This window comes from Aptenodytes patagonicus, chromosome 1, assembly GCF_965638725.1.
Source record: "Aptenodytes patagonicus chromosome 1, bAptPat1.pri.cur, whole genome shotgun sequence".
NCBI classification, from domain to species: Eukaryota; Metazoa; Chordata; class Aves; order Sphenisciformes; family Spheniscidae; genus Aptenodytes; species Aptenodytes patagonicus.
The window spans coordinates 25,713,451-25,724,157 of NC_134949.1; the positions used below are offsets into that span (position 1 = coordinate 25,713,451).

Consider the following 10,707-nt stretch of genomic DNA (forward strand, 5'->3'; position numbering starts at 1 on the left):
AGATGGAATCCAGCCTTTGCCTTAGGATACATACTTGTAGATGCCCTAAGCATTAGAAATGTATTATTACTTTGTATTATTAGTAATAATATATTATTAGCTTATATTAACATTACTGTTTACTAGCCTCAGCCCACGGTAGCAGATGTTGCATAAATGCTTGTGAGAACTCTATGTGTATTTGAGAAGATGATTTCTCACATTGCTTTTAGCATTTCTTATAAAAGCCAAAAAATAAGCCTTGTTTTGTTCCCAAATATGAAAGAAAATTAATGCCTTCAGTAACACCTTTGTGAGTGGGTGAGAAGTGAGCTGTATTTCAAATGAATTATTTAACCACCCACACATGGTTTTATATGGATGATTAACCTGTGAGTGTGTCTTTCCTTAGAGCGTTTTTCACGACTTGTAGTTTTAACACATCACATGTGTGTGCGTGGACACACATGTGCACACACACAGAAGACACATACCTACTCAAAAACTTGGGTAACCTGACATAGGTAGAAGAAATAAAGGAATAGAAAGTATCAACAAGCTCTCAGTAAAATATTCTCTTTGGAGAATACATGCCTGTGTGTAAGAATATTCAGACTAATATTTTGGAGTATTGAAAATCTGTAGCTGTTTCTAATAAGGAAGCAAGCTTCTGTGTGTATTCAGCTAGCAAATGCATTCAGGTATCTATTCAATGAGCCACTGTGGACTTCTTGGAGGAACTTCTGGGTGAAATTCTGTCTAGGATATGAGTCAAAAACCTCTCACAAGCTGATTTTGCATATTCATAAGTTCTGAGGTCCCATTGATTTCATTTGCTAATGGTGGAGTTACTACAACTTAATCATCTACCACGTATCAGGTAGGCCTTCATAACAGGCTGCATGCATGCTACACGGGAAGTAAGAAGAATTTGACTGTACTTAATCTGCAAAGGAAGAGCCACCTAAGCCTCATTTGCAGAGCTTAGCAGGGTAGCGTAGCAGTTATTGCTGCTCAGCTGATGTGAAGTAATTTATTATGCTATAGTAATCATGAGGCTGTGGCTTCAATGGGATTTATGTTTCTAAGTGCTTATGTCATTTTTGAAAATGGTACTTCAACAGCTTAAGTAATTTAGGCACTTCTGAAGATTTTACCTTAAGCAACGATAACAATGCCTTCCAGCTTTACAGGAATTAATCTGTCCTGGGCTTTTACATTGTACTGATTTCTGCAGTGCTGAAGGATGTATTTTGCTATTGGAGCTATACACTGTGATGACCTCATGATAATAACCCCTGTCCTTTGCAATATAGCATCTGGGAATGGAGCCAGAATTCTTCAGATAGGAGGAATGCTTCATTTCTTGGGGACTTCTTGCGTGATATGTTCAATTCCATGGGAATAGCTAGGCAGAAAAAACAGGCACAAAATTCAGGACACTTGGTATTTCTAATCCAGTGTTTCTGTCTGGAGCCCAGAATTCAGTCCAGTTTGCTCTTTTCCACTTGATCACGGGTGCTTTTCAATATGCAACAGAGAGTGACACCTGTAGCCAGTTGTTCTCTTACCCTGCTAGAGACAAAGGTACTATCTGGATATCTAGATATTGGTATGTGCCTCCTAAGTTATATTCAAATAAATGCAAACTTTGAAATTACTGGTCATAAGAAAACTTCCATGAGGCTACTGTAAGAATGTAGAAAGCCAAGGTCTGACTTACCAATAAAGGGAGAGGCACCTCCAAGCTGATTGTGTGATTAGGCTTCTGCTGAGGTCTGAAAGAATCTGTTACTTTAGTCTTTAACAACCTGTTATCCCTTAGGCAATAGGGATTGATATATCATGGCAATGTTTGGAGAGCAAAAGGAATGAAGGTAATGTCTCAAATGAAGTCTTAATTTACACAAACAATTATTTGTCCTTTGTTTTAATATATGAAACAATCTGTTCATATCTGGTGTGTAATATAGCACAGCATAATTTGCCATTGCTTATTTAATACCAGATATTCTGTGCTCTTTGGAAAAGTATGTAGAGCACAGAATTATCTATTGCCCTTCAAGCACCATGCAGTTCAAACTGCCTAACCAGGGCAATGCATGCTCCTATTTAGTGTTCTTTTAGAAAACAATAGCATCTATCTTTTTCCTCACTCAGGATTTGCATAAATCTTATGGATTTAAGGAAGCCAGTATGTCTGAATTCATGAAGAGACCACATCTAAAGATCAAACAGCATGGAGCTAAGATTTCCTTCCCAAGTAGAGGAACCAGCAAAAATTCTTCATCTCAGATCTACACTTGCCTGAAAGTCCAGCTTTTCAGGGGAGGTAGCTAGGTTCAAAAAGAGGCTCTTACAGGTTCTCAGTAGACTAGAAAAGCAGTAAGTTCTTTGTCACTTGAGAGAACTGACTCTCTCCAACTGTTATGAGCAGAAATAGGATCCAATTCTGCTTTTGAGTGGCATTGTGAAAGGCTTTTCTGGGCTGCCTTGGTTATAGCGTAAGTTTTCATGTTCATACTCCATGAGTCAAAAAGTGCCTTTGGACGCTTGATTTTTTAAAACCAGCATGGATATTCTTCAGCTGCTTTTGGCTCAGTTGAGTTTCATGATGCCTTCACAGTAAAACTTCCTCTTTCCACTACCCACAGTACTGTGTTTGCAATGGTCATATTGATGCTAAACTGTTGTTTTGCCAAAAATTCCTTCTTCCTCACTGTCAGACAACAGAGCACATATTTATACAGCAACTCAACAGCACTATGGAGGGAGTGGGAGGCTTTGATGTGCATTTGGAGAATTAAAGCTAAAAAGACCTTTTTGATCCTATTAAGGGCTGTTTTCTAGAGTTTTAATTGCTATCAGTAAAGCCAGATACAGATACTAAAACTCTTATTGCAATGAATAGGATATGATACTTCTATCTTTATTTTCTTGCAGTGAAGACATTACATTAAAGCAAATCGCATTTGCCACCACTTATCAAAAAAGGTAGCAGAGTTTATGAACTGTTCATATGTTACAGTGAGGGACTTTTATCCTTAATTTATTTAGCTGATCAAAAAGAAAATCAAGGCACAACTTAAATCTTAGGTATTTATATAAATATATACATTCATGTACACAACAAGGAGAAATCAGTAGATGCAATCACAGTCTTTAGTCTAGATTGCAAAGGCAGTGCCTGGAAGTTAAAACAGATAATTAGGTAGAGGGTATATATTTTTAACATTTGGGTTAGTTGGAACAAAACTACTAGGGAAACGATGTCTGACTCAAAATGTCAAGCCTTGCTGGTTTGTTTGAGACAAATTTATTCACTATAGTCGTGTCAATGATCTACTGTCTCTCTTGGCTCTAAAATAATGGATTATATATCATCCATGATATTATATATTATGTATTTTTTTATATATATTACATATTGCTTTGCCTATCCCTAACTTTCTCACTTACCTCATTCAACAGGTGGAATATCAATCTATTAGGAGAAGTTCTCGATCTGGGGGAAGGTTCACTGGGTAATGCTCTGTAGTCTGTGTTGGGCAGTAAGTCGTGCTGTCTTATATGTCTCCTTAGGTCTCATGACTTCTGAATTACAAAAGCTGGGATTCATCCCATCTAACTTTAGACATCTACGCTGTTGTGTCTATGAAATCTTAACTAACTGTCTGTGGCTCCACTTATGTCAATAAAGTGAAGTAGGTATTTTTAGGATGCAAGTCATCTGTAAAACCTATTCTAGAATGAGAATGTAAACAAACAAATAAAAAACCACAAATGCAAAACATAACGTACTGAACTTTTCAGAAGCAAATGTGCTCGCTGGGAAGTTCTGACATTTGGTATTTTTCAATTGTAATTCATGGCAAAAATTACTAATGACATATCAGAATTTCTTTAATCTTGAACAATTTGACATTCAGGAATGCACAACTTGAAAAGTCATTTCCATAGGACTTGAAGATGTTCCACTGAAAATGGAGCCCTCTCATTGACTTCAGTGGATTTAGGAATGCGTCACAGCATCTGACTTTTGAAACACAGTTTGCACATGCAGCTGCCATCAACTTAAGTAAAAGTTAACAGTGACATGCACCTCTGAAATCTGGTTGTTATGTTAGGATGCAGTTATCTCACTGACACGGAATCTGATGTATGAAAGAGTAGAATATATTGTTTCTTCTCTTATACCTCACATCACTTAATAAGCAATATCTGTTACACAGTAAGATCTTCAATAAAAGAGCAAGCAGTTTCTGACTCAAGCTTCCTACTGTGATGAGACTTCAAAAATGAGTCATGGTCAGTAGCATTCAGCACTTACGATCAGATAAGGCTTTCGTGCTTGACATCAAATAGCAAATAAACTGGATTTGAAAAGGTTAAGTGATGACAAGCCTTTTGATCTTTGTGTATATGTGTGCATATTGACTATCTTTAAAATGGAGATGAGTCATAAATTCAACACACTTTATAACATCAGCAGAAACACAGTCACATGGGCACATCAGTATGCTTCTAGCAGTAGGGTAAGACTCAAGACAAGTCTTGAATAAAATACTGAAGAAGTGTTAGTTTACTTTAATAATTCATGGAATTCAGCACCCAGCTGGTTGCAAACCTTGTGGCTATAGAACTTCTGAGTTTGGTTAGAAAGTATGAAGTTGCTTAAGCTGAAGAATTATTAGAGCCTTTAGAGCAGAGGACTTTCCACTCCAGTGGGGAGGTAAAAAAACAGACAGAAAGCAGAGCATCTGGAGGTGGTGGTGTGTGTCTTGGAAAAGTATAGTGGGAATACCAGGAGTTTTGAGACAAGATGCAGCAGTGGAGTACAGGGAGTAAGAAATACTCTCTGAAGGCATTGGAAAAGTCCTAAAAATTGGTTAGGAAGGGATGGAAGATATGTTTCAGGTCAAAGAGAAGCGTTGTAAACAACTCTTTGGAGATTTGAAGGCAGGACATGAATCCTGGCTCAGGTCTGTGTTAGTATAAAATTTCAAAACCAAACCTGTTTTAAATTATTGGAAATATAATTCTGCAGAGGGCTTCCAGTGGCTATATGACTTAAGCTCTAGACTTATGGCTTCTGATGTGACTAGAACTTCTTAATGGGGTACAAACTTACACTTTGCACTGGCTGGTTGGTAATTGTAAATGTAATTAACCTCAGCATATAAAAATGCATAGTAGTTTCTATCACGTTACACCACAGTCAATTCGTTGTTCTAATGGTTATTTTACTGTCAGATGAAGAGTATGGAACTTGAGATATGAAGGTCAGAATAAATAAGTGATTGTTAGCAGAACAATTTATTCAGAAGTAGTTCTATAAAACATATCAGAGCCCAGCACGTGCAGAGCAGTTGTAATACTGATGCCATCTATGTGAGTGCATTCAGAGCTTAGCAGATTGCTGATGACTGATCTGGGTTTTTTTCCAAATCAAACTATGTGATCAGTATACATGGCATCACAGAGTCATAACTGAGCCAGAGTTGTTCTCCCAAGGAAGCACAAGGTTCAAAGCAAACATAAGCTCATTTGATTGCCAAGTAAGATGCTGTCCCGCAGAACACTGCAAGTAGTGGTGATCATGAAGCTATGTGTGAATGATCATGAATTTCATTCATTGATTGTGTACCCTGAATTCCAAATTTACCTGGGTTTTTGCTCTGAAAAAGAAGTGAGAATTTTTCGTTTCAGGGAAGGACTGGGGGAACTGACTGCCCCATGTACACACTGAGAACAAGGTCAACAATGCCTGTCAGAAGAAAGATGGGGCGCTAGTGCAAGCTGAAATGTTGAGAGCCATGCTGCTGATGGAAAAAGAGGAAGGATTATTTTAACATCTCATAATGACTCTTACAGCATGCTCTTATTATAAACTCAGTAAATGTTAACCACATCACCTTCAGCTCCCATTTACTATAACTGGAAGCCATTGTCCAGGACATCAAGCCACCTACTTTCTGTACTTCCTTCAAAGGTTGAAAGAATACAGTCATCCAAATAGACTGCTCAAAGCCTGAAACTGTCAGGTCTGGTGCTAAGCAGTATCAACAGACCCACAGACAAATTGGGTTGAAGGGCATTTAGCATGTCATATTTCACCTCACAAACTACTACTACTTGCTACTGGGTTATCATGAACATGATATTTCTGTTCTCCCATCCTGAGTAGGTAGAAGCACCTGAGAAGACACTGCATCGTCCTCCATCTAGAGCTGGAAAAGGAGCAGAAGTACAGCTCAGTACAGAGATGCACTCCAAGTCCATTCATTCAGTTCCAGTTTGGAAATGGAAGATCTTAGAACCAATGTACAAACCCTTGAAAGTTTTAACTATCTAGAAGGTATGGAGAGCATGAAATGTGATTCAGTCCAGTCTTGAAACTACAATAATGTTGAGGTCAATTTTCTATCCAGCAATTTGGAATAAATGGCTCTTCTTCTCGTTTTCTTGTAGGCTTGTAAGGTACCATATATTTAGAAAGTAAAGTAATCAACCTTATTTTGCTGCTTTTGTACAGAAAATATTCAAACAGCACAGACTGATTTTGAGTTCAAAGTCATGTAAGACAATGGTTTGTAATCCTTTTGATGAAGAGTAATAGATTAGGAAATGATCCTGTAAAAATAAGCAGATGGATTTTATAACTTAGTATGTCTTTTCACATCTAACTTCTGGATGGTTTAAGATTTGCTGCCAATCAGTATAAAATAGCTATGGGCCTTACGTAAGTTGAACTATAGCAATTCTAGAAGTGACAAAGGAATAAGGTGATTTCACTCTGTATTGACTTTCTTTCTAGGCACTAAGGCTTTCAGTATGCTAGCCATGGATTGCACAGCGCTGTCAACAGTGGACAGCATAATGGAACTTTTCTTTACTTCTTTGACAGGTTTTTGTAGATTATTTTGTAGTTTATTCCTTCTATTCTTTTCCTTGGTTCTTAGTTCTTAAATCTTAAGCCTTTTGCAGACATTTTCTAGTTTATTCCAAGTGTGGCCTGGCTTTGTGCTATATTTCTCTCCCTATTTCTCTCTATTTCTCTTATGCTGGTTCACAGCTGGAGAACTCTCTTTGCCTCTGCACTCCCTAGGCACTGTTGGTTTAATTGTCTAAGAGAAGAGTGACTATGTAGTTGTTAATATAGAAACAGTTGAAGGCAATTAAATAAGGGTGCTGAATACAAATCAAACATTTGACAGCCCACAGTGTCAGTGTGACTTTGAAGTGAAAGGGAGACAACTGCAGGTGCTGAGCGTTGAACCTCAGGTGTTCTCAAAATTTATGCCCGTCAGAGATGAGCTGCTGCACCATGCATGAGGTGAAGGTTTCGCCTTGCCTCAGCATCCAGATCCAAGTAGGAGAAATCAAGCATGTATTGCTGTGACTGGGTCCTTTCCTAGAGAGTGGGATATAGGGTTTTGGCCATCAAAGGTGGTAGAAGGTGTTTTGCCACCTTTTATTATTGGCTAATCAAGCTGGGAAACTGTTTTGGCAATAAAATCCTACCTGTGCTGTCTCTTTTCTATTTCCATTAACTGCAACTTGTATATGAGACAACTGTAGAGATCATATTGATCAAGCTGTTTCAGCAGCAGCAGAATTGTCCAAATTACAAGAGCTATAAAGAGCTTTTAAACTCAAGATGGGTCAATTCTGGGTTCCTTGCGTACAGCTTGTAATCTAGGAAGGTGAGAGCTCAGGTAGCCCCTCAAAGATTTAAACCATTTCATTTTCAAATAAATAAGGCCATTCTTTTGGGCAAATATAGCTATTTTTCTTCATAAACATTTTGTTTCAGCAAAATTGCCTATCTCTATAAACTGCTAGTGATCACTCCAGTCTTGAAAACAATTGTTTATTATGTTACAATAAGTAAAAAAAGGCAAAATCCTAAAATACCTTTGGAAAAAAATACCAAAACCAAAACCTATTTTTTCCAATAAATGTGAATTGTGCTTATTTAAATACACCTGACTTTCATGAGAACTACGTGGCTTAACTGTATAACTTTAAATATCACAAAGTTTATAATCTTTGTGATATTTTTCTCTCCACAGTGAGTACCTCTTTACCTGCTCTGTCTTCCCTATGGCTGTGGGAATGCAAGAAGAAAAACAAAATGCATAACTGGTTCACAAGATTTCTGGCTTGATTTAGAAGAGGATCTGTATCTGTCTGCCCTTCTTTTCCCTGAGAATAGATGTGATACTCTTCAGTGAGAGATTGAGACTGATGTTGATACTAGAATAAGACTAAAAATTCATTGGGGAAGTCAAATGAGACTCAGAGGAACTTCAGAACAGTTAAAAGAGCAGTTATGAAGGAAATGTATTCTTTAAATTTCTTTTAATCTTCCTTTTAATTGCTCCATTTGCACACCGGTGCCTCAACATTTATACTTCTGGGAAATTTTAGACAGAAGGAAGATATTTTTCATGAGAAGGGATTTAGGTGCACATCTAGGTTTTAAATGAGCTTAGTAAAAAGATCTCCTGTGATGCTAATGATTGCTGGAAGGTTTTGCTCTTTGGTCTTTATAATTGGAGTCTGAGATAGCATCTAAGTACTTTGTTTTGAGTGCTTCTATTTAATTGATTTTTCATTACCATTTTCTAAAATTACTGAAAATACCAATAATGGGTTGATCTTTCTGGAGCTTAAATTTATTAGCTTTCCAAGTCATATTGAGAGACTCAAAGAGAACACCTGAATGAAGCATTATCAGTTCATTTATTTCGGTGCAAAAAGCACAGGATTTTTTATGTCTTCTCAGTAATAATAATTCAAGTAGTCTGTTTGGTTTGTATCATATAGATTTTTTAATGGAGTACCACAATGACACAAATTTAAAAAATCATCCAGTTTTTAGAAAGAATAATTCTTTACAATTCATCTAAATGGTTGTAGCCAAATTTGTGTAAACTTTGGAGTACTTGAATATTACTTTCCCCCATTAAACTTCACCGGGCTTCATCTGAACTTCCATTTCTCAAGGAACTCTGAGATATGAAATGGGATAAGAAGCCAAATATTTCAAAATTCTAGAAAAATGAAAAATATGGATCAGCCTTCTTGAGATGTTTCATCTTCATACATACAAAATGGTTTGTTCAGATAAGATTAAACTGCTTACTTCCAATGCTATGTCTACTTTCAATAAAACACAATAATTGTTTTCAACTTTATGATTGTGATGGTTTTGGCTGGGATAGAGTTAGTTTTCTTCATAGTAGCTTGTATGGGGCTGTGTTTTGGATTTGTGCTGGAAACAGTGTTGATAACACAGGGATGTTTTTGTTATTGCTGAGCAGTGCTCACACAGAGCCAAGGCCTTTTCAGCTTCTCACACCACCCCACCAGCCAGTAGGCTGGGGGTGCACAAGAAGTTGGGAGGGGACACGGCTGGGACAGCTGACCCCAACTGACTAAAGGGATATTCCACACCATATGGTGTCATGCTCAGCATATAAAGCTGGGGGAAGGCAGGGACATTCGGGGTGATGGCGTTTGTCTTCCCAAGTAACCGTTAGGCGTGATGGAGCCCTGCTTTCCTGGAGATGGCTGAACACCTGCCTGCCCATGGGAAGTTACGAATGAATTCCTTGTTTTGCTTTGTTTGCATGCACAGCTTTTGCTTTACCTATTAAACTGTCTTTATCTCAACCCACGAGTTTTCTCACTTTTACCCTTCCAATTCTCTCCCCCATCCCACCAGGAAGGAGTGAGCGAGCGGCTGTGTAGTGCTTAGTTGCCAGCTGGGGTTAAACCACGACAATGATAGAATACACATTATCATTTAGTATAAGATAATAATTGAAATGATGACATGAAAATAAAATTTTTGTCTTTGATCAAGACAAAATATATTTCAGACCTGTTGAAGTGAGTATTAGATCATATTGGAATTGTGTTGAAAGTAGACGGAAAAATTAACTGTTTCTGCTACATTGTGGTTAGCTTCGATCAGAGCTGCTCTGTTCTTTTTATTGAGATTGCTTGGACGTCTCTTCTACTTGCAAGAAGAGAGTGATGGTTCCAGAATGACATTCACATTTGTGTGAAATATTTTACATAAGTCAAAATCAGCATTTTTGGAAGGAATATTGTTCCCTGTACCGTCAACTTTGAGCCCTCAGAAGCCACATCAAAAACATTGCTAACTGAAGTGGGGTCATAATTATAATCATTATGTCAGTAAAAAAAGCACGAGGCAAAATTTTAGAATTGCTTTCTGAGCAGGTGTGGTTCAAGTGAACTGAACAGATCTCTGAACTTTAAAACAACAATGTTACAACTGGAGAAAATTGCAACCGCAATTAGCCTATATAATTACACATTGCTTGCATCTGATGAGTCAGGCTGATCCCTGGATCTGGCAATGGAAAGATGGTTTACCTCCAGGTAAAATTACCTGGGGATAGCTACCTCAAACATAGGTGTTTACATTATAGACATCTGAAGTGAGGTGTGAGGAATCCCATCTGTGGGAGATTTTGCATTTCTTGCTCTTTTTCCTGTCTCTTGAAGAAGAGCTGGCAAAGCCCTGGTGCCATTCCCAGCCATGAAGGTGCTTGCCCAGAACCCAGCTGGCTGTCGGTGCCATCACCTTGCTGCCTCTTAAGAGTCTTTATACATTTCCCTAGTAGATTTTAGTAAAAATCAATACAATAACTGTGAACTTGTGTGATCCCTTTATATCACGGGTCAGCT

General features: G+C 37.8%; 1 long non-coding RNA gene across 1 annotated transcript in view; it reads left to right on the forward strand.

The window, feature by feature from the left end:
• Window positions 1–9,182, forward strand: part of LOC143156521 (uncharacterized) — a 17,540-nt gene extending 8,358 nt beyond the window's left edge. The window contains exons 2-4 of the long non-coding RNA XR_012994642.1: window positions 3,451–3,503; window positions 6,167–6,337; window positions 8,055–9,182. This is a non-coding gene — a long non-coding RNA (uncharacterized LOC143156521). The remainder of the gene's footprint in view (window positions 1–3,450; window positions 3,504–6,166; window positions 6,338–8,054) is intronic.
• Window positions 9,183–10,707: the final 1,525 nt, after the last annotated feature.